The sequence below is a fragment of the Micromys minutus genome (assembly GCF_963924665.1).
Source record: "Micromys minutus genome assembly, chromosome: 2".
In the NCBI taxonomy this organism is placed as follows: domain Eukaryota; kingdom Metazoa; phylum Chordata; class Mammalia; order Rodentia; family Muridae; genus Micromys; species Micromys minutus.
The window spans coordinates 80,677,094-80,702,344 of NC_137971.1; the positions used below are offsets into that span (position 1 = coordinate 80,677,094).

Below are 25,251 nucleotides of genomic sequence, written 5' to 3' on the forward strand. Positions count from 1 at the left end.
TGTCTGGGTTTGGTGACTGTAGGTGGGATAGATTCCCAGGTAGGGCAATCTCTGGATGGCCTTTTCTTCAGTCTTCTCCACACTTTGTCTCCATATTTCCTCCTGTGAGTATTTTGCTCCCCTTTCTAAGAAGGACTAAAGCATTCACCACACTTTGGTCTTCTTTTCTTCTTGAGCTTTATGTGGTCTGTTAATTGTATCTTAGGTATTCTGAGCTTTTGGGCTAATATCCATTTATCAGTGAGCACATACCAGGTGTGTTCTTTTGTGATTGGGTTACCTCACTCAGGATGACATTTTCTAGTTCTATTCATTTGCCTAAAAATTTCATTAAGTCATTGTTTTTAATAGCTGAGTAGTACTCCATTGTGTAAATGTACCACATTTTCTTTATCCATTCCTCTGTTGAAGGACATTTGGGTTCTTTCCAGCTTCTGGCTATTATAAATAAAGCTGCTTTAAGCATAGTAGAACATGTATCCCTGTTATATTCTGGAGCATTTTTTGGGTATATGCCCAGAAATGGAATAGCTGGGTCCTCAGGTAGTACTATGTCAAATTATCTGAGGAATCGCCAGACTGATTTCCAGAGTGGTTGTACCAGCTGCAATCCCACCAACAGGAGGAGTGTTCCTCTTTCTCCGCATCCTCCCCAGCATTTGCTGTCACCTGAGTTTTTGATCTTAGCCATTCTGACTAGTATGAGGTGGAATCTCAGGGTTGTTTTGATTTGCATTCCCCTGATGACTAAGGATGTTGAACATTTCTTTAGGTGCTTCGTGGCCATTCGATATTCCTCAGTTGATAGTCCTTTGTTTAGCTCATTACCCCATTTTTTAATTAGTTGATTCTCTGGAATCTAACTTCTTGAGTTCTTTGGCTGTCTTAATTAAGCTGTCTTATGCTAACAGCTTCCTCCAGGAACAGTGCTATGTTACCCTGGACTTTCAGAATTATCTTTCTTATACGCAGAGAGTACTTTTATCTTCTTTATTCTCTAAGATGCATCCATTATTTAGGTCTTGGAGCTGCTAATTTGAGTTTGGGTCATAAGCATTGTGCTTGTTGCATGCCCTACTCAGTTTTCTCTTGAAGAGGCAAGTCGCTGAGAGGGTGTGGAGCTTGACTGAAGTAATTCTTAGCACTGCAGGGCTTGCTTTGATCCTCTAGCGGTAACTCATTTTTATGACTTTTTTGTTATTAATACATATACTGGTCAAGAAATCTTTTGTTTGAATTTTTGCTTTTGCAAAATTCTATTGAGTACTTTAAAAATTACTGGTGCTATTTAAAAACTGGCCTCATGGTGTCTTCTTCTGCCTCCTAGCTAAGGAGGAAATGAACAGGACGGAGTAAGCACAAGGTTTGTCTCATGTCATAGACACGTGTTCAAATCTCAGTCCTCCTACAGTGTTCTAAATGAACTTCCAACACGGTACAGAAAACGGATTTCTGTTGTGTGAAGCAATATTTACCTTTACTTTGGCCAAATTATGACCCTGATGCACTGGCCATAGAAATGCTGTCAACGAACATCAGCAGTCTGCTTCTTGGGGCCAGCAGAATGGTTCGGCAGGTAAAGGTATTGCCACCGAGACTAAGGATTTGAGTTCAATCCATGAAATCCACATGGCGGAGGAAAGGAGATGACTTTCAGAAGTTGTGTTTTGACATGCACATGCAGGCTATGATATATACAAACGTATTCACACCCATACCCACAACACACACACACACACACACACACACACACATACACACAGACAAACAAGTAGATAAAATGTGTGTTTCTATTGTCCCTTTTCTAAAAAACAAAACCAAAGAAAAACATTTGAAGTAGCTTGTTTTTCGGCTTTCTGGAAATTCACAATGTAGTAAGGAGTGATCTGACCTCATCACAGCCTTCACACAGGGCGACATAACCAGTGGTCAAAAAATGTCCAGCTTAGTCCTTAAACCCTATTTCTAGGGTTTCCTAGAAACCAGCTGTTTCCCCAGTTAGGCAAATCATTGTTTTGATAATAAAGGTTTTTAATTTCATGAGAGAGCTTAGTACTTGCTGAAAATGAATTAGTCTCTACACTGGTATACTGCATATGGAGTACACTCAAAGTATCACGTTAGGCATTGCACTAGAAATCCGTGCAAATGTGTGCATCGGTTCTTGGGTTGAGAACTGCATAGTGCTTTTATTCCTTGTTGTGTCCCAGGTATGTAATTAAGGCAACATATGCTCCAAAATGGTAGTACTAAATACTGAGCTACAGTGGTTCTGCTTGTGTCAGAGATGTAATATTGTCTCCCATGCAGAATGTATTAAGGGCCTCATCAAGAGAATTTAGTATTCTGGAGTCTACCTTTTAAGGATACATCATTAAGGAAAAGGACATTAGAAGTGCACATTTATTTGTTTATTACTTATGCTTATGCATGGGTGCATATGTGCCACAGTGTACATGTAGAGGTCAGAGGCCAAGGTTTGGGAGTCATTTTTCTCCCTCCACCATGTAGGTTCTTCTGCTAAGAGCCTTTACCTCCTGAGCCACAACACTGGCCTAGGAAGCAAACCTTTAATGTTCCTTGATAGTGGAGGGCAATTTCGTGAGTGGAATAGGTGGTAAAGTCAGGTGTGCCCTGCTAGTGTAGGCCTAGCACAGGACAGGTGACAGCAGAGAGGGAGCCAGGGGTACAGTGAGCTGGGAGAGCTAGAAAAAGCAGGTGTGATCTTGTATGACTGTGGGCTGTCTTCACACTGAGTAGATCACAGGAGCATCATGACCAGTGACCAGAGGTGTTACTTCTGACAAACTAATTCAGGCAGCAGTCATCAGGTTCGACTGGAGGTCCCCTTGGCACCTGAGCAAGGGAGACTGCTCGTGAGGGATACAACACACATGTTTCAGGAGGGGTAAAGGTGCTTAAGCAATGGATCAATAAGAAGTGTGGTAGGAGGCTATGGTGGCAAATGACCCTTGTTGCTTTCTCTCTGTTTCTTTTGCTTATGACTTACATGGGATCTATGAAAGGCAGGAATGACCCACTACAATACTTTTTTTTTTTTTTTTTTTTTTTTTTTTTAAGGAGTTCTTCTTTCCTTTCCATAGAATTCTAAGAAAATACAACATTTTTTAAAGGAACAAAAGGAAGCTTAAAGATAAAGACCTTGAAGAGTTAGAGGCACACAGGTGGGTACACACAGTGGAGATGTAGCTAACAAGAACAAACGTGAGCTCCAGGAGCCTAAGGACACAGGCACCTGTCGATTGTAGACGCCTATTGTGGAGCCAGGCAGCTGTGAACATAAAAAAGTGAAGATTCTTCAGATGAGGCAGTTTTTTCGGTGGCTTTCTCAGGATCATTATTGTATGGCCTCCGTAAAGAGTGAAGCTCTCTTGTGTCACGATGACAAGGGCTCCCTGGCTCAGTTGTTACAACAGTTTTGTTCCATAGGACATTACACTTATAAAACATGGCTTCCTTTCACTTATTCCTTTCAAGACAGGTTGGGTAGTGCTGGGAAGCCCACCACACTGTAAAAAGCTTCTACCAAAGAGAAACTTAGAAAATAGGCATTTCAAAAAGTTACACATCACCACATAGCTTCCTTAAAGATCTTGGCCATTTTTGTTACAGCATCATTCAGAAAAAACATTGATATTCATCTATATGTCTATCCATCCAATCTTCCAAACACTTGTCTATCCATTTACCTCTCCATCTATCCATAATCCTTCTGTCCACTCATCTACTCACATATCCATCTGTTCATCCATCCATCCATCCATCCATCCATCCATCCATCCACCCCATCTATTATGAGTTTGAATTATTTCCATGAGAATTTTATAAAAGATTTATTTTATTTATATATATGGGTGTTTTGATTGCTTGTACATATGGGTACCATATGTATGTTGGGTACCAGAGAAGCCCAGAAGAGGATATTGGATTCCCTTGACATGGAGTTACAGGCAGTAGTAAGCTGTCATGTTACTGTCATGTGGGTGCCGGGAACTGAATCAAGGTCTTATAAATGGGCAGCCAATGTACTTAAATGTTGAGCCATCTCTCCAGTCCTCCATAACAATGTGAACTTAAGAATCTTTCACATGAGGTAGAATTTAAAAAGAGAAAAGGGATAGAATTAACATAGATCAGGAGCTTACAATCTCATTGTGAGAGAAGAGGAAATAGACACATCTGAAAAATGCAAAGGAAACTGACATATCTAGCATTTTCTCCCTGCAAAGCTGTTCTTTCTTTAGAGAACTGAACAGACTGGATTCATTTATCTTGTATTTAAATACATCTGTCTTAGCTCTGGACACACTGAATGCTCTTTCATAGCTTTTATGTGACTGAAAAACCTGTCTTACTTGTTCCTAGGACTAATGAATATGAATATCAGATATATACATTTTTGTGTGTGTGTCTATATCACCAAAGTGTTTTTATATGCTTTCATAAATTCTATACCATTCATATACATTCTAGCAATTAAGACATTTGTGTGATAGAAATAGGGAGAATTTGAATATCTTATGAGAAAATTAACATTTATTGATGTTTCACATCAATAAATCACACCTTTGTACTTTAAGAATAAACAAAGCAATAAATAAAACTTTTTTTATTTATGGTTACACTAAATACCTTACATACATCAAAAGTATAATATATGCAAAGAATAAATAAAACAAGTTCTCTGTGCATCAAAGTATCTTTAGGTGTTCCATGTCATTCCCCAGTGCCAATGTCCATAAATGACAGCTGCTCCCAGCATAGTATCAGGATACAATGCGTTAAAGGCTTTGTTCCCTCAGTACCAGCCTCACTGCCTGCGGGAGCATCTGTGAAAGTATTCTAGTGGTTTTGAAATAAGATGTGGGATTCCTGGCACCCTGGGCTTTGCTTGAGCTAGCAGAAGTGTTAGTCAAAGCATAGAATGCCACCTGTGCTTGCTGGTTTGATAGCTTTATTGAAATGTAATTAATATACAATGAATTGTATGACTTGAAACACTTTATTAGGTAAGTTTTGAGTTGGGGAACAGTAGTAACTCCATTTCCATAGCATTATTCCCAGTGGGTCTTCATGATCCTTCCCGGTTTCTCATTCTTGCTCCTTGCCTGACCCAGACCCCAGGTTGTCACGACACGTGATCACAGCTCACTTTGTACTCCTTAGAACTTTGAATTAGTGGAATCGCACAGTATATGCTGTTTTCTAGAGTTTCTTTCACTGGGTGTAATTATTTGGACATCCAGCTATGTGCATGCCCATACCTTATTTCAAAGATGGAGTGGCATCTTATTCTATCAGCATACCGTGCTTTTGATCGTTCACTTAGCTCCCTTTTCTTCCTGGTTTTGACTTCCTACAAGTGAGGCTGCTGTGAACATCCAGTTCTGTGTGGTCGTGTACTGTTCTGTGTCCTGGATAAGCACTTGAGAGGAGAACCAGGTGTTTAGAGGGGCAAGTGTAAGCTTAAGTTTACAAGGCTGCTGAACTTTCTAAAGTACAGCTTTACATTCCTTATGTTCCTGCCACAGTGAAGGAGCAGTTCAGGCACTCCGAATTCTCAGCCTCACCCTTAGTTAGTCTTAAGATTTATAACAGCATCTTCTGGTGTATGTTTATAAAAATATCCACTAATCGAACCATTAATTTAGTATGTATGTGCATGTGCATGTTTAGGTCAGAAGACAGACTGTAGAAATCAGTTCATGTCTTGTACTGTGTGGGTTCCAGGGATCAAACTCAGGTCATCAGGCATGGTGCAGGCCCCTTCCCAAAGGGAGTCATGTCAGGGGCCTGGCCTGTGCATTTATTTATTTTTCCCTAATGACTGATGATGTTGACTCTCTTTCCATGTGCTTGTTTATCTACTTTTCTGAAATATCTTTCAGTCCTTTCCTGGTTTTTGAGTTGTGGTTGTTTTTCTCACTGAATTATATATTTTTTTGCATATTCTGTTACATTTTTGGTATATTTCATATAAATTGTTGATTGTATTGGCCTGGATTTTTTCATGATACCCACTCATACTTTTAATGTATGTAAGTTATTTATTATAACCATATCTCTCATTTCTGATATGAGAATGTAAATACAATATATTGGAATTTAATGCTGATTTTCTGTTTTCTAATTTGTCTATTTCTGTTCTAATCTTGATGTGTCCTATTCTCTGCATGTTTGGTTTTTATTTGCTGGCTTTCTGATTTATTAAACTAAAGCTGAGGCCGCTGTTTTGTGGTTCTTCAAATAGCAGCTGTGGTGCTATGAACTGGCTTCTAAGGGTTGCCCTGGCTGCTTCCCTGAGGACTGAGAGGTCACATCTTCCAAATCACTTTGGATGTTTTTCAGTTCTCCTCTTGGTTTCTTCTTTTTGGTTTTGGTTTTTGTTTGTTTGTCTTTGGTGTTTTTTAGCTAGGGTTTCATTGTGTAACCTTGGCTGTCCTGGAACTCACTCTGTAGACCAAGGTGACCTTGAACTCAGAGATTGGCCTGCCTCTGCCTCTCTTCTTAAATTCATGTTTCCTTTAGAAGTGTAAGTTTATACTTTAATAGTTGGGCATCTTTCCATAATTCTTCTGTTGCTAATTCCCAGTTTAGTGCCACTGTATCGAAAAGACCCTTGTATGATTTAAATGACTTTTAAACATATTGAACCTTGTATTATAGCTGAGAAAATGCTCCATCTTAGAACATGCCATGTGAGCAGGAAGGAGTGAATGCTCTGCTGTTGGATGCCATCGATTGGTTTATTGGTTGACTGATTGATAGAGTTTCTCAGGTCTTCTCTTAGCCTTTTTGACTTTTTAAAGATAGGAATGTCACTGTGTAGCTCAGGCTGGCCTACATTTTGTATGACCCTTCTGCCTTAGCCTGAGGAGTGGGGGGCTCACAGGCGTGTGCTACATACTGATTACTTTTGACTATTTATATATTATATGAATATAATAGTTTTGGAAACTATTATTCTAATTAAAATTTATCCACTTGTGCTGCTTTTTTTTTGTACCTGAACAAGGTGGGTTGGTATTTAGATCATTTTTATCTACCTCATTTGATTACACAAGCGTTATTAAATTACTAGAAAAATACTAGAGAGATTCTTTTTGCTTTGAAATCTACCTTGTCTGCAAACCTATTGCAGTCTTTTACTAGTGTTACTGTACTATCTTCCTTCGTTCTCTCTCTCTCTTTCTCTCTCTCTTTTTCCTTTCTTTCTTTTTTCTTTCTTTCTTTCTTTCTTTCTTTTCCTTCCTTCCTTCCTTCCTTCCTTCCTTCCTTCCTTCCTTCCTTCCTTCCTTTCTTTCTTTTTTTTTGAGACAGGGTTTCTCCGTGTTGCTTTGGCTGTTTTGGAATGCTCTGTAGACCAGGTTGGCTTTGAACTCAGAGATCTAGTTGGTGGGATTAAAAGTGTGCACCACCACTGCCCAGTCCTTTTTTCTTTTTCTTTTTGTATTATGTATTTTTAACTCTTTCACTTTTGAATGGTTGTGCTTTCATTTGAAATAGATTTCTTATACATGGCTTATAATTTTTGTATAATGTGATAATTCTGCCTTTTAGTTTGGATGTTCAAACTTTTTATTGACTTAAGTCACTGGCTTGGGTAAGTATCAGTATGTTCTCTTTTCTTCTATTTTGCCACCTCTTCCTTCTTCAATTTTTCTTTCTTTTTTGCCTCCTTTAAAATTTGTTGAGCATATTTATTATTTTAATCTGAAACTTTAAAAAATATGTTTGTTTAATTAATGTTACCGATTGCCCTAGGACCTATTGCAACTGTTCAACTGTCACAGCCTTCGTCCTAGTGATGCCGCATTCAGACACAGTGGTGTGGCTTCATTCTCTCCCCTGGAAGCATCACACCTGCTATGATCCTCAAGATAAATTATATTTTTGCTTTGAATTTTTAATAAGATTTAAACATATTTTAGAAAGAGATGGAAGATGAAAATGCAAACCCGCTTGTATTTACCCATGTGTCTCCTGTAGGATATGTTTACCACTAAGATTTCACCATTACCATTATTACCGTAAAGCTGGAACATGAATCTAGGGTTTTACATATGTTAGGCAAACAGTTCACCAAGCTCACCATCTGCATTTCTAGAAAAAGCTTTCTTTTCCTCATGTGTTTTTCAGATGGACCTTTATTTTATTTGGTTGTTCTCTCATGGATTCCTTGTTCTCTGGCTTGTGAAGACTGTCTGCTGTTGTTCCTGTCAGGGTTGCCCTGTGTGTGATGTGCAGTCTTTGGCTCGTGGTTTTGGAGATTTTTATTGCCGATTTCACAGAGTCTAGTTGCCATGTAACTCATAGAGATTTTCACTATTTCTCAAGCACTGGACTCTTGAGATGAGACATCTGTGGATTTATGTATTTCATCACATTAGAAATGGCTCAGCCACTGCCTTCTCATGCTACACTCTAGAGCCTCGATGATACAGAGCTTGAAGTTCCTCTGTAGCTCAGGTCCCCCCTTTCCCTGTGGTCTCGTTCATTTTGGATTCTTTCTGTTGATGTCTTCATGTTTAATTATCATGTCCTAAAGTATGTAATATGCTTTTAACTCCTAGTGACTTCATATTTTACTGCATTTTTTATCATAAAAATTCAATTAGAGTATTTTACAAATATGTTCTCCCTTTTCAATTAATATGATTAGTCTTTCATTCAGCTCCATGGACAAATAATAGAAGCAGCTATAATACCCACTTTCCTGTTCTTCTCTACAGATCCCTTCATTTCTCTGCCTCAGATGATTGAGTCTCTTCTTGTTTGGAAATTGTAGCTTGTTAGTTCTATACATGATCATTAACATTTTACTTTACATGTCTGAGTATTTTACATGCGTGCATGTCTGTGCACTAGTTGAGCACAGTACGAAAAGCGGCCAGAAGAAGACGTCAGACCCGCTGGAGTCACAGACTCTGACACGTGGGTGCTGGGTCTCCATCCTCTAGAAAAGGGGTCAGTGCTCTGAAATGCTGAACCAGTTCCCCAGTTCCAGAAGTTCTTGCCTCAACTGTCTCCCGGAGAAAAGGCACAGTATTAGCAGGAATATAGAAACACTAAGCCATCAATATAATGACTGTACTGCTTCTGATATAGCATAAAAGATTACTGATCCGAGCTGGGTTATAGTTGGATCTTGAGGTATATGGGGTTCCAACTTTCTGAGGAACTGCCATAATAATTTCCACAGTGACTGTATAGGTTCACACTCCCACCAGCAATGGAGGAATGCTTCCTTTCCCCAGATCCTTATAGCTTGAGCATTCACTTGTGCTGTAGGGCTTAGCCATTCTGACAGGCACAAAAGTATTTCTGCACTTACTTTTGATTTGTGTTGTCCTAGTGGATAAAGATGTTGAACATTTCTTTATGTACTTCTCAGCCATTTGAGTTTTCTCTATTAAAAATTCTCATTTTAGAGCTGTACCCCATTTTAAAATTAGATTATTTAGTTCTTTTTTATTTAGTAGTTTTTTTGAGTTCCTTATATATTTTGGCTATTAGTCCATTATTGGATGTGGATTAGTCAAAATCTTTTCCCATTCTGTAGGCTGCTGCTTTGTCCAATTGACAGTGAACTTGGCCTTATAGAACCTTTTTGGTTTCATTAGGTCCCATGTATTACTTGTTGATCTTAGTGCCCACACTATCATTGTTATGTTCAGAAAGATGTCTTCTGTGCCAGTGAGCTCAATGTTATTTCAGACTTTCTCTTATATTAGGTCCAGAATATCTGGTTTTACGTTAAGGTCTTTGATCTACTCGAACTTGAGTGTTAAGTATGGTGTTAAGTATGGATCTATTTTCATTTTTCTACATCCAATTTGACCATCACCATTAGAAACTGGCTAAATCTTTTTAAGAGACTCCCTAGAGAATGTTGGAACCTGATATATTAAGGTCTCTTTTTTATTATCCTGCCCTATAAGCTGCAGACATCATGGTTTCCTTTTTTCTCGCTCCATCACTGTAGCTAACAGATACCATTATGTTTCTTCTCTTATAGTAGAGCTGCCATTGCCCCATGAGGTGACACGGGAACATATTTACTTTTTCCTTTCTCAAGATCTCCTGTTCTTTGTTGCTTGATATCTGTTCTGAAACTGTTCTTTTCATTTTCATTTTGTTGGTCAAAATCGTTAGATGTTAGACCATTAGTTCATTTTGGTTAGAAGCAGAAGTCATCACCAATGTAAGGAAAATAACATATGCACCCCATACTCTTTATTAAGCGTGTGCTACACTAGAGAGTATTCAGTACAAGACAGTTATTACTGCTGTGAGCTGTTCATTATCGAGGTGTTATCTTATCTGCTACGCCTCTTTGAAATCTTCTTGACTAGGTTTTCTCAGATAATTCCCATTTTATCTTCTTCACATACACTTCACTTTTAAAAATCTTTGTTTATTATGACAAAATCCATGTTACAAGTTTGAGTTTCTTTGTGTCTCTTGCAGGAGGTTTATGGCTTTTAAGCAAGTAAGATCTATCTTCCATATTTACCTCTACTCTTCAGCATATGGAACATAACTGGCTATTTGTTGTACAGGTTAATAGTCAAGAGTTCTGAGCTTCTTACAAAATACTTGGGAGTAGATTGTTAACCAGAAAAGAAAGGGGAGAGTTTGGGAATATGAGGGTATTCAAGTAAGGTAAAAACGAAAAGGGGAAATAAGATTTGGGAAGGCTAGAGAGCAGCATGAGAGAAAAAAGTGGTTGGTTGACTTAGAAAATAATTTGAATAATTAATAATGATGAGAATAATAGCAATAGTAATAAATGGTCCCATAAAGGAAAGTGTACAGAGAAATATAAAATAGAAGATGGGAAAATTATTTTAGTCTGCCAGTTGAACAATTTTATGATGTCTTCATCTTAGTGTTACGATGTACATGGCAACCTTGGGAGCATTACATCAGTGTGAATCATGTTAATTAGTGTCACTTGAACTGTTGCGGTGGGGGGATTTTAGATGATGTACTAAGGGACTTGGTTTTGGAGTAGATGAACCTTAGAAGACAGCAATAGGAGTAGATTAAGAAGCAGAAAGGAATTATAGATATAAAAGCAGAAACATATCATGGACTATAATCGAGCATGCTATATTAGAACATTTGGATCTCGGTGTTAGGTACATTAGAATTTCATTCTTGTTCTGCTTTGAATGTGACTATGCAAGAAACCCCTCCTCCAAGCCTTCTGGTCAGCAGGGGGACAATTGGAAAGAGGTCAAGAATGGAACTCAAGACAGTAACAGGCAGTGGGTCAAAATTTTTCAGAGACTAATCTTGTGATTTACTTTTCTTATACATTTAAACATAACATAATTTATGTCCTCTGACATTTACAATAAGAATGAACTCTATTGGCTGATAAACAGAGCTCAGGATAGGGCTTAGAAGAAAGATCTATTATAAATAGAAGGATAGATTTTGTTAGTGGAGGATGCAAAGTACAGGATTAGGACCTGAACAATGCTCAGGACATTGGAGGAGGGGATCCAGGTGAAGCTCAGCTCCTAATGGAATAGCAACGAATCACCAGGTTTATTGACCACGTTTCATTCTGGCATTCCAGGTGACTAGTTGTCACTCATTTTCTTCTATTGAAGAAAAAAAAAGGCCCATTTGATTGACAATTCTGATGTCTCCAATGCTTATTCTAAGCAGTGCTTCCTACAGGACTATGGACAAATTGCTATCCTGAGTCTTGATTTCCTCATCTGTGAATGGATGTGGTTGTTGGAAAGGATGTATGATAATACACATTTATTCTGCATCTGACAGCTAGTGGGCCCAATAACTACTTTTTAAATTTTTTTCTAGGCATTCTTTAACTTCTGACGAGGCGAGGGAAGTGGTTCTAGGACTCTGTGGTTCTTCATTAACTTGTAAAGGTCCCAGTGGGGATGTTGTTCACTTGTTGCAATGATTGCCTAGTATGCACAGTCTTGGTTCAGTACCCAGTGCTACATAAATTGATCATAGTGGCATAACCCTGTAACCTCATCACTTGAGAAGAGGAGGCAGAAGGATAAGACACTTAAGGCCATCCTCAGCTACATAGTGAATTCAAGGTCAGCCTGAGAAAAATCTTATAAATAGTTCAAGTACATTATATGTGACCATAGCTTATATTCCTATTTACTCATAATTGCCTATATTCATGGCAAATTGCTTTTGGTTCTTGCACTGTTTTGTGGTCTATCACTAAGAACTAGATAATGTGCACATCAAAATTCCTCATATATTCTATCTTTAACTTGTGTTTAGAGCTACTAGAATTGTTAACTAAACTCTATATACAAATTACTACCATAATTCAGTATTTTCAGGAATTTTAAAAATAGAGGACCCATTTTTATTAAGTTAAAGAAAGAAAATATGAAGATTTGACATATTTAATTTTCCCAAGCATTTAGCTCATTTTCATTAATCTTTAATTTATTTTTTAAGTGAAATAAGTTTTGGTTTTAATTTTCATCATTGAATGATATATTAGGCTAAAAATAATAATTAGAAACTCTGACATTCCAAAACAATTATCTTTTAATTCGCAACTAGTTTAAAATTACCATGGCCAATGTGCACCTGCCCATGAACTATTATGTACATCTGAGAACTTTAACGTGGTTCTGGAATAACTAATGTAGAAATCAGAGAGATTTCAGCTTCTTCACCACAGGAAAGGTGCAGCACTCCTCTATTTGAATTGATCAGTATTTGTGTGAGAGAATGATGGATAAATGACTGGCACCCCAGCTCTGGGAGCTGCCTTTCCACAGTCTCCTGAATCTTTGCATTGACTACATGGATCAGAGGTACCAAACTCGCTGCTGGTCATCTGCCAAATGTAGACCTGCTTTAGACATCTGTCTGCTTGCTTGTCAACTGTTGTCTGCTGAGCTGGCAAGCACCTGCCTTCCCAAGCTGCTAAACTTCAGCCTCAGTCTTTACATTTCCTTGGTCTATCTGGCAGTTTCCTTGGTAAGGCCCTCCTTAATTTTAGCTCCAGACATGCCACCAGGAGCTTCTAGACATCTTGCAACACAGCATTTTTGTGAATCTCTGAAACTTTCTCCATAGGTCAAGAGTCTAAAGCAAGGCACACTAAGGTTGATATAAATGTTCGGTAGTGCTGTGGATACCCAGCATTCACAGTTTTGCTGGACAAAAGTGGCTCAGGCAAGTGGGAAAATAACTGCCATCCTCTCATTTTGGTCTGTGGTGAACATTTGAGTACTTTCTTCAGCCTATATATGAGACGCAGAAGCTACCTTAAAATGCAGGTCTATTTAGGAAATGCAGTCTACAGGACTGAAGTCTGTGAAATTAAAGTCAGCATTACATCAATTTCTATCTTGATTTAGTGAGAATAATGTTGAATTTTTATATCATATTATGGTTGATTTGGGATATTTCAAATAGCCTTTTAGTCCAGAATATTAGGTGAAATGCCCATTTTGATATTTCAGGCAAACACATAAGCCTCATACTAGTAAATTTATGTATTTTATTTATATACAAGTATGAGAAAGTTGGGAAACTTAAGACATGTTAATAATAATGGACACACATGGTAGCTCAGTGCTGAGGACATGAATGTCATTTTACAAAATTATTTTCAGCACAAGACAAATATACTTTCTCATATTAGAATGCCTTAGAAATGACACGATTTCTTTTAAACATTACTGACCACAGCACACATGGCATAGTTTGTGTGGGCCAGAAGCAGTACGCACTGGCTGGTGTAAAAGACCTGGCTCCCTGTGGTGCGATAGGTAGTTTGTAGACCTGTGTCCTCCTGGTGCACATAAAACCTGTGTGACTCAGGAGAACTACACTAAAGCACTATTTAAGGCACTGCTGCAGGCTCCTGGGGCCACTTGGCTTTCAGGTAGCCAAATGTTAGAATTGATGGATTTAAACTTTTGCATAGAGAAAAAGGATGCTGTGTGCTCCTGGAAGCATTGAGATCTGTATTAGTTCCTAAAAACCTCTGTTATGACATTTAGTCAGTAGTCAAGGGCATACGGGAATACATTTAAACTAGCCGTACCAGTGAAATATGGTCTGTCTTACATGGAGAAAGGCATTGGCAATAACATCAAAAGTTCAGAAAAGTTAAAATAAGATTTTATCTTGGCTGTTGATGAAGCTGATTTTAATTTTTAATAAAACCAATAGCTAGAGATATATGCTGTTATTATCTGCTTATTAACATAAATCATCCGGTGGGTGATTATGTCCCCATGACACATACGTGGGAATAATGATGGTGACTCACCACCTGTGTCAGGAAGCACCTTCTCTTTCCCACTTAGAAATTTTCATAGTTTTCTCGGTGAAGTCTTTAGATCTAATCATCATCATCATCATCATCATCAAACAAAACAAAACAAAAGAAAATACCTGACTTTGGTAAAGAAAGATTTAAGAGCATATCAAGTGCTGCTGCTGAACTTGAGAGAAGGAGGATGAGAGGCATCTGCAGCCAGCCACCCCCGTAAAGGCTGTCAGGGCTGCTTCTTCCTGTGCGGGGCTGGGGTGCTCACAGAGAGCACTGTGCTCTACTGTTAGCAATAAAATGAGAGTTTAAACCAGAGACTAGCTTAGTGACTTTGGTTCAGTTTCTTTCCTCTCTGGGGCCTTTTGAAAAGGAGAGCACAGTACCTCTCTGGGAAGAACCTGCTTTTTCTTGCCCTGGAAAATCATAAAGTTCAACTTGGCTTCTAACACTGTCTGAGCTGCTGGGATTAGGTAAAGCTGATCTTAAAGGAGAAAAACTGGATACTTAGCCAGGCCCCACTGAAATTTCAACACACTCTTGGAAGGGACAGGAGTTGCAACAAATTTAAATCTTACCTTTCCTAACAGAGAAGCCGGCCTAGTCAAAGGCTTTGGGTATTTTGTGAATGGCAGGCCAAGCACCCTCTTTGCTATGTCTCTGGAAGCTGGGACTTGGGATGGTTTTCTTTTGGGAAGGAGTGTTGGAGAGAAGCTACTGATGAGGTGTCATATAATTTTACAAGTTGCATAACTGCATTTAACGATTAAACTAGCTCTGATTAAAATAACAATTGAGCTTGTAATTCTTTCTGAACAGCTGCTGCTACAGGGGGTCATTACCTTGGAGAGCCGGGAAATAATCATACTCCTGGTGCAGGACTTATGCAGTCCTGTGTTTTACAGCAAAGCACAAAGTTTAAAGCTTACAGAAGAATGTTATTTGAAAGCTGTCAAACCATGTTAAAAAAGACTGCATCGTCAGAAGGCCCTGGTGGCCACGCTTCTGCATGTAGCCTTGTCTTATTCATTATAAAATGCATGTTTATAAAGTTCCACAGAGCATCCAATTCCCAATTCACTTATATCAGCAAGACTTAACTTGCTCATTAATCTAAATTCTTTTGCAACTTTAATCTACATGTTTAATTAATCATAAAATGAGGCGGTAAGTAATTTCAGCAATGTGTGGCTTGTTATCAGATGCATTTAATCACTCTTCTGTGAGCTCATTTGGAAACACCTGAAGATGTCGAGTGCGGTTTGAATGAGCATAAATTATTCTTTGTCAGCGTACTTCACTCAACTAATAAGACATTAATTTAAAAGGCACTGTTTGTCATTTTTAGATCTTTACCAATATTTTTAGCTTAGCAATATAACTCTAATTGTATATATGATTCAGACCTAGTGCCCAGCATAGGAAAGGGTAAGAGTTTAATTCACTTTTCTTATTTACATGTAATTATGTCATGTAATCTTAGTTTTTAATGAGGATTAACCATCTTGTAAGTATTCATATGCTTTTGGAATAAGGCACTAATGAATTATAGTTGCAAAAATTATTTGTTGCTACAAAGACTGATAATTCCTTGGTTTCTTTTTTTCAAGTCGAGAGATGAAAGGCAGTAACTTTTGGTCGACGGCACTGGTTTGAGGATGCAGGTCTCACCACATAGGGTCATAAGATATAGAAGCAAGCATTAAATCCAACGGCTATATGTTGCTGTCTCATATAATAACATAAACAATCTGGTAGGCAACCAAGAAACATTAAATACTGTGAGTCTTAATTTTCCTAAGTTTCTCTGTGTGTTCCTCTCTCTGTCTTTCATGTGGATGTGGTATATATATGTATGTAAATTCACTGCACAAGTCAGGACAGGACAGGCCATGGGGTATCTTTTTCTGTTGCTATCCTTATTTTCTTAAGACAGGATCTCTTGCTAGATCAGAAGCACACCATTTAAACTGGGCTGCCTCTCATAGCCAGAAGAGCTCTTGGGCATCTGTCTCTGTCTCTCAATGCCATGTCTGCCTTTTTATGTGTGTGCTGGGATTTGAACTCAGGTCCCCATACTAACAGAGTAAGTGTTCCTATCCACTGAGTCATCCTGCCCCATCGATTAACAGTATCACATTTTTCAATATGAATTAAAAAGAAGACAAAACAACAGCAACAATAACAAAACCTCACTCATCTTCAGAGGAAAAAAAAAGCAAAACAAAACAAAAAACATCTCAAGAGTGGAATGAGTTATGTATTTCAGTGTCAGGAGTAGGGGAATAAAAGTGGCATTTCACAGGGTGTCATTACCTGTCTTGTTATGCCCCAAGATTGGTGACACATGGAAGAATCACTATCTCAGTAGTAATATATTTATTTACCTGCCTTGGAGCTGCTCCGTTCATCTTGTTCAGGAGCTCGCCTCACTCTTGGGCTGTCTGTGGCGTGTCAGTAGTGCCCAGAGGGAAGCAGGGTTTCCTGCAAAGGGAATATAGTTTAAGGAAAAATCAAGGCATTTTGTCCATTTTATTTTATTGAAGCACACAGTGTAGGGATGCACTGTTCACTCCTATTCTGTGAGCCCTGACACGAAGTGTTCCTTAGAGCTCTAATAGCAACTGCAGACACTGGGACTTCATCTCGATCAGCTTTGCAAAGGAACTTTTTTTAAACTTTATTTTTGTTTTGACCATAATATCCCTCCAGTCTCTGTACATTATTAGAGGATGTATACACGTCATCTTTCAGGAGCGGTTGTTGTTGGCTTTTTTTGATATGAAATCTTAATCTTCCTTAACTCCCCTTTCCCTGGAAAACTGATGACTTTTGAAATCATTTTTAGCTGGGTATGGTAGCTAATACTTGTAAATCCAGTACTCAGGAGGCAGAGTCAGGCAGATCTCTGTGAGCTCTAGGCTAGTCTGATCTACATAGTGAGTTCTAGGACAGCCAGGTCTATGTAGGGAGACCTTGTCTCAAAAAATAATAATAATAAAAAATCTTCTTTCCATCCCTTCTTTGACGGCTGTTTTCGCCAAGAGGTTTTTTATCTTCATTTCCTGGGTCTCATGTAGCCCAGTCTGACCTAAACTCTAGTTAGCTTAGGAGATCTTTCAATCACTGATTCTCTTGCCTCTACTTTCCAAGTGCCAGAATTTCAAGGTATGTGCCAACATGTTCAACTAAGAGCTTATAGTTTAAATCTTTATTTCATGGACAAAGAAAGTGTACAGTATCCCAGTACCCACTCCTACTCAGGTGTGAGAGGCTTGTCCTGATGTCCTGTTAGGTACAGTGGTACAAACACAATTCATTTTATAAAATACCAAGGGCTAACTGATGTCTTTTTCCTATGCAGACAAAATAGGCAAATGATGAACTCCATACCATGAAGCTCTTGAACGTTCAGATATTAAGAGGCTTATGCAGAGAAACGCATCCTAATTTTCATCTGCATCCATACCCCCATTTTCATCCACACCTCCTTCCTCATCAACACTTTCACTATCATCCACACTTGTCTCCATTTACAGACAGACCTTCATCCACATCCACCCAACACACACTGACACACCCACCTTTGTTTAGTTACAAATAATGACATATCATTTAAATGTGCCTCTTTAGTGGGGGCTTTATAGTTGAACATAATGAAAAACTTTCAGAGGAGGAGACATTTCTGCAGATGAAATAGGATGAGAGGCCCCCAGTCTTTATACAGGGGCAGAAATGCTGAGGTTTTCATTTTCATGCATGGACTTTTGTAGCAGACAAGAAAAGGGATTAGTGATAGTAGACAAAGAGGTCCTAGAACAAGTAAGGACATTGACCATGTGGTGTGTACTAGATCACGTGCCCCATGGGAGGTTTGTGGGAGTCCTGAGTGGACAACCAGAGTCTTCAGCGCTTGTGGAGTTTCAGGTCCACCAGGTAGCTGATGATAGCTTAGCACAATCAGTTATAGGCTTCACTTTGCGCTAGACTGTGCATGTCAATGTTTTACTTATTAAAAACTGAGATAAACATCTGACATTAAGTTAATCCTTTGTGATACTTAGGGAGAGGGTTAAGTTTCCCACACCAGTTTCCTAAAAGAGACAGGTTATATTCTGTTTTATATTTGCATGCGTGCGTGCGTGTGTGCGTGCGTGCGTGCGTGCGTGCGTGCGTGTGTGTGTGTGTGTGTGTGTGTGTGTGTGTGTGTGTGTGTAAGGGTAGGCCAGAAGACAATCTCAGGTGTCATCTTCAGGAATGTTGTCTACCTCCTTTGAGACAAGGTCTCTGATTAACCTGGAGCTCCCCAATTGGACTAGCCTGGCTGTTCAGTGAACCCCAGATATTGATCTGATTTTATGTTCCTGTGTTAGGATAACAAAAGTGGAAAACCATATCTGGCATTTTCATGTGGGTTTCAACTTATGTCTTATGCTTACAAGGCAAACCCTTTACTGACTGAGCTGTCTTTCCAGCAGAACTACACAGCCTCAATTCTGGTTTTATTTTAAATAAAAGTCTGTATATTTTTTCAAAAAACACCTTCATAATTTATGTCAATCCATCCTTGTGGGCCCAGCATCATCAGAGCTTTCTTGTTTGTCTTCCTATACAATCTAGTTTCTTAATCACTGAAAGCCGCTTTTGTTTGGTAATCATTTAGGCGTGATAGAGTATGAGACATTTGAGAAGTTCTGATGACAAATGTGCAAAGCTTGGCCCAGATGATGTTTTCATGGACCATGCAGCCATGCAAGTGCAGGAAAGAAAGCAAAGCACTGGGTCGTGCAGATGGTTAAATGTACATTAGTTCTGTTTCTGGAACTCACACAAAGACGGTTGACTTGAGCTGTGCCGACTTCTCCAGTGCTGCCAGCCTGGAAGCTTGCCTCTGTGTGGTTTTAAAGGTATTATCTGAGTTGTTTACGCTCAAAAGCTAAAAGTGATAGTTTTAGGAATGGTGAGTACCCCTCTCCTCTAGTCATGCTGTGAGCATCTAGTTTTCACTCATTGTTGTCAGCAATTGTGCTACAATCCCTGAGATCGTTTATTTGTGTGCACTTCCTAGTCTGTACTTTAGAACCTTAGACTTCATATATAGCCTATAACACTGAATTCTTGTTATGTATTTTTCTATTGTACTTCTCTTTTGGTAAAGCATGTGATGTACTTGAAAGTTATTAATTTCCTGTTTTATTTTTAGTATTTATTTACATTTAAAAATTTTTACTTTGCGTGGGAGTAACTTTGTATATTTGTTTCTAAAGTACCAGTAGGAAACATTCTGAGGATTTGTCATTTGGAGTACTTATATTATAGGAACCATGTTCTAAATGGTTTCTTAGGAAACCTCCTAAGTTCCACTTACCTCATCCTATAATTTACAACTCTAATAGACACCTATGTTAGATGGTCATGCACTCTTACTTTAAAGTCTAGCTTTCATAACATTCTTCTAATAATGTCTGGTAGAACATTTGACTGGAGCTTCTTGCACTTCTTAGTAAAAAGCAATGAAGGTAAAACCCCTTTGAGATGGAATTGGGAGGCTGGGCTTTCTCATTACCCTTCCGTGGGACGAGAGTAACTGGGTACCCTATCTGAGGTGAGCCGTCCTGGGGTAGAGATGATGTCTGTTTATGCACAGTGGGTATCTAATTGGAGGGTTCTGTAGTTTGAGAGTGGAGAGAGAGCAGTGCTTAAGCTCACACTGATGTTCAGAGAAGAGAAGGTACCACACTTCTCCTCATTCACACACTGCACAGAATCCAGGTATGTGTGTGGCATGTCTTATACTTAGCCTGTCCCTCCTTCAGTTTACCTTCTTTGTTTATAAACATCAGCACTGGTGAGAGTGAAGTTTGGAACATCTTTGGAGAACATTATTTATCAAGTCTTACATGAGCTATAGTGGGTATGCACATAGTCAGTGGCTGAGGTTGACTGGGAATGAAGTATTCCTTAATAGATGAACTGAGAGCAGTAGTCCATTACTGTTTAATCACAATGTAACAGTACTGGACAGCTTTGGTGACATCCTAAAACATCTGAATTTTATGAGTTTTGAATCATGTTTACTCCTTTCATTTTTGATATGAAAAAATATATTTATTTTTATTGCCAAATTGGGGAAGTATGAAGGAAGGAGGAGCAGGGACGGGGCTGGCATTTAAAAGACTCATTGAATTGAAGTTGTCTGTGTAGGAGAACAGTTGAAGGAGTTATAGATAAAACAGTTTCCAGAGGATATGCATCAGCTTAAAATGCAGGGCAGGGCAAAATGCTTGCTGTTACAGACCATGTATCATTCCTAAAATGAGACATTTAGGAAAACAGGTAGAAAATAGAAACTTACAACCCAGCTGACTTCATGTTGGCCAAGTGAAAAATTTGAATTCCATCATATGGCCACACAGCTGGGTCACTCATAAACAGAGCAGTCTGGTGTGTGGGTCACACTCATTGGCAAGAGCCAAGGGTAAAGACAAACTCACAAGCACCATACAGAACACTGTTGGCAGCGCTGTGTAGATTGCCGTGTGATGGCTGGCTCATGTAGTCAGCCTGACTCTACTTTTGATAGCTGACCTCCACACTTACTTGGTAAAATGAGACCGAGGTGAGCACACGCACTGATATGCACGATTGTCGTGTCCTGGGATGAGAGCTCTCTTCAGGCACAGCTCAGTCACTGGGGTGCTTTACTGTGTGTTTATCCCACACCTACCCACAGAGGAAGAGACATTTCCTCGGCCTCTTACTTGTAAGTTCTTGGTTTATGGATATGAAAAGAACAGCATTAAAGAAAACTCTTATAATTGCACTAATTTTTCTTCACTTTAAATCACTGCTGGGCTTTATGGCTCTAGAACTTTATCCATTTTAGATTCATTTAGTTTTTTTCTCTTATCTTTAGATGAACTCTGTCTGATAGGCAAATACATTGGCCTCACAGTGTTGCAAATCAGATATCCTGAATTCTATGGATTAAAGAGACCTACAAAGAGCAAGACAAAGGTGGCTGTTTCTCTATTTCATGGAATCTCACAGTTTTAATTTTTCTAGTTTTCACTGAGTCAAGAGACTTTCCAGCTGTTTAAGTGTGTTCCAGAGTAAAAAATAAATTTAGCTGCTGACCCAGTGTAACTGAAACAAAAAGTTTGATAATGGCTTTTATTTATTTATTTATATATTTATTTAAATTATTTTTATTTGTGTGCATTTGTCAGTGTGAGTTAGTGTAGTGTATATCAGTTGTGTAACTGGTATTTCCAGGAGCTGTAGTTGTGAATGATTGTGAGCTGTCGTGTGGGTGCTGGAAACTGAACTTGGGTCCTCTCTGTAAGAGCAGCAAGCACTCTGTTGCGATTTCCTCCAGCCCCGGCACTTACTGGTTTTGACACTAATTTTGATACCTGCTCTGTGTTTTTACCAGTCTTTGCATCTTCTTTAGCCTCCACTCTCTTCTTTTCCTTATTATTTTTGAGTTAAAAATGCCAGTTGTTTCAAATAATTGATTTCTATCATGCATTCAACCCATAGTTTGAAAAATATTGCCCCAATGTAAGGAATTTTCTTTTTGTTAATGCACTTTGTGTTCTTTGGTTTACGGTTGTTTTCCAAAAACCAATTCTCATTCATGGTATATTAGTTACACTTCCTGTTTTGTTAAAATCACGAGGAGGGTAAAGTTGTCTTCTACAGGTAGCATGTAATTTAGCCATAGTACCATGTTTAATTGGTTCTGATAAATTATATATGTATATATATGTGTGTGTGTCTGGCACACACACACATATATATGGAAGGGAGAGAGAGAGGAGGGCGAGAGAAAGAGAGGGAACTTTATGTTATATAACTACTACCCTGGCAGTTAGAATTAAAGATTATTTCCCCCCCCCAATAGTACATACTGGTAGAGCCAGTCTTCAATTTGGGATCATTTTAATTAATGTTCATTCTCTTTCCCTTAGGCCTAATAATTTAATTGTGAACAGTATGTGTCACAATGCAATGAAAAAGACTTGTAATGATTGCAGCACTGAGATGTAAATTGGAATTTGCAATAATTTTCTTTCTGAAAAGCAAAAAGAAGGAAAAGGAGAGGAGGAAAAGAAACCTTTTACAGTAGTGGGCACAGAAAGCTACTGCTCTACTGAAATATTAAATAATGAATCTTGTAAGAGTTTTCTTTTTCTGGAAAAAGTAGACTGACAGGGAATAACATCTTACTCCACAGGTCAGGATGTTTTACCAAGCCAAAGGAATTCAAATCTGAACGAACCGTGGAATTTTCCTTTCGTTTTCTATAATAGCTATGTTTGTTGAAGAGAAAGTGGAGGAAAAAATGACCATCATGCCTGGTTTTGAAGAGCAACTTGTTTATGTGTGTAAGACATTGGGGAAATTTTTGGGACTGCTTTGACTATACAGAAATATGACCACCAAAGTTCTAACCAAGGTGTGGGGCTGCTGGGGCCACGAGATGAACCGAGGCACACAAGAATAACTGTCTGTGAGAAACTTGCTCACATCATTTTCCTAGTCCCCCTTCTAAAGGAGGAAATATTTAAAAGAAAACACTGGGTGCAGCCGGCTTTCATGATCATTTGCCTCTCTCCCTCTCCTGCCACATCCCTAGCCTCCCTTCTATGTCTCTTCTCTCTCTCCCTCTCCTGACACTTGCTGCCTTGTTTCTTCCCTTTCCCCCTTCTCTCTGACACTCTCTCCACTTCAGCATCCTTTGTCCCTTCTGGCACACTGATTTCTCAGGTGAAGTTTCTATGACGTCATTATGACCTGTTTTCTTTTATCTTATAAGGACGGTGTAAAGCACTTAGCTGTTACCATTCAAAGGGGTTGTCTAGAAAAACATTATCCTCTATACCTTTCATACTTTCCTTTTTCTCTGCATATCACAGTTTCAGAAAGCAATACTGTCTTTTCTCTGCAGATGTTTGCATGCTGTGTTCTACTTCTCATCTCTCACGAATGAGATTTGTCTATGGATAATCCATGCCCATTAGAAATGAAAGCAAAAAATTCCCTCTAAACCTGGATTGGCTCAGATAGTTTGAGCACTTTAAGGAAACCATCGGAATACACTTTTCTAAAGAGATGTACTTGTTCTGTATGTAATCACAGAGGGATCCCTGCCCCAGCTCTCCAGCTGGGAGCAGATCTAGGCCTTGTCAAGACTGTGGTTCCAAAACCACCCTTTTCAAGGGTGTTCAGACAAGGTGCAATGATGAAGTTGGGAGTGTGTTGCATAAACATACTCCAAGGGCCAGAAATAAGTACTTTCAGTGACGGTACATGTAGGCAGAATGCAGTCAGTGCTAGACACATGGAGGTTGTAATGGTGAAGCTCCCCAGTAGACAGATTTGATTTATGAATAAGAATGTAAAAATACCCTCAGACATATGACTGTACCACACTGAACAAAACTGCAAATCATGGAGTAAGTAATTCAAATAAATTCAGATGGCCCAGCCAAATGTGTCTTGGACTATGTTGGGTTGAAGAATCCGTTGGGTGAAGGAAGCACTTGTGAGCTGATAGAGTATCCTGGGTAAAGGGGGTTCATGGATTCCCAGACTTAGGGACCTAACGTTGCCCTGCTATTAGTTTGTATATTTTAAACGTCTTTACATAGGACCTAACCCTATACATTTTAGGATATGGATTCCATTATCGATTCAGGATCTTTCCGTTTTAGATAAAGATATCCCCTCATATATCTGAGACTGCTGTAGTTATTTTGGACACTTTTGTGATGGGCAATGCAGCAACATGTTGAGTGTGATTACTACACAGCTATTAACTTGCATTGTTGTTTTATGAGTTTGGCCATCAATTTAACCCTGGCCAGCAATAAGACAAATTTCTTGGCAACTGGAAAAATTGGCAGAGAAAATGAGCACATTTCCAATACCTTGTACTTCTACTTACAGATACTTCAAAACTAATCAAAACAAGCAATACAGCCTCCCCTTTCTCTTTTAAAAAAGGAATGGTCTTACAGATTTTATAGTATTTTATTTAAATATTGGTAATCATCATTTTGTTCGCATACTCAGAAACTAGCAGGGACCCACAGGACTTTTCTTTTCTAGACCTCATGTTAGTTTTGTCAATGAATGCAGAATGCAAGGCTGTCCGGTGTCATGTTAGAATGATTTGACAGAACTGAGCTGACAAGCAGGGTTTGTGTGTGTGTGTGTGTGTGTGTGTGTGTGTGTGTGTGTGTGTGTGTTTCAGGGTAGCACAGAGGAGGAATGGAAACCCATACTGAATGCCTGCACATGCTGAGTCCTTTACTTCTTACACTGGCTTCAGGATCCAAATGGTACATTTACAAAGAGTATTTGAAACCAGGAAATGTTACTACAAAAAGAGTGAATTTGCCATAGGTTCTCACAGGAAGGACTTTAGATTATAGACCCAAGTAGGAAACGAGGAAGATAGAAGAGATATGCCTGACAAAATGGGGGAGCCAGGGTGAGCAGTCACTTCTGCCTCCCTCAGCAGTGACTTTTCAGACATAGGTATGCAAGCAATTGGTAAACAATAGTGCAGTTAGAGCTACTGCATTGCATGGCGTCTTGGAAAAGGGGAAGGGTTACTGTGCTGCTCAAGTAGATAATGAAATGTCAAAGAACCACAGACTGACTGAGTTTCAATTTGTGCATTTAATTTGATTCCCAGGAAATGTACCTTTTGATTGTAAAAAGACTTTGACTTAAACAGAATCCTAAAATGACTTAACATTTTTTTATTGTTTCTACTCTTTAATATCACATTCCAAGTCTCATTAGTTAAATTACCAGCATTTAAATAAAATACCAAAAAAAAACCCCCAAAATAAAACAGAGGCCAATTGTTTAAAAACCACAGAAGTCTTTTCGTTTGTTTTATTTTATATGAT

General features: G+C 38.8%; 1 protein-coding gene across 8 annotated transcripts in view; it reads left to right on the forward strand.

The window, feature by feature from the left end:
- SOX6 (SRY-box transcription factor 6) overlaps positions 1-25,251 on the forward strand; it is a 528,984-nt gene that overhangs the window by 103,613 nt on the left and 400,120 nt on the right. The gene's annotated exons all lie outside the window — the stretch shown is intronic.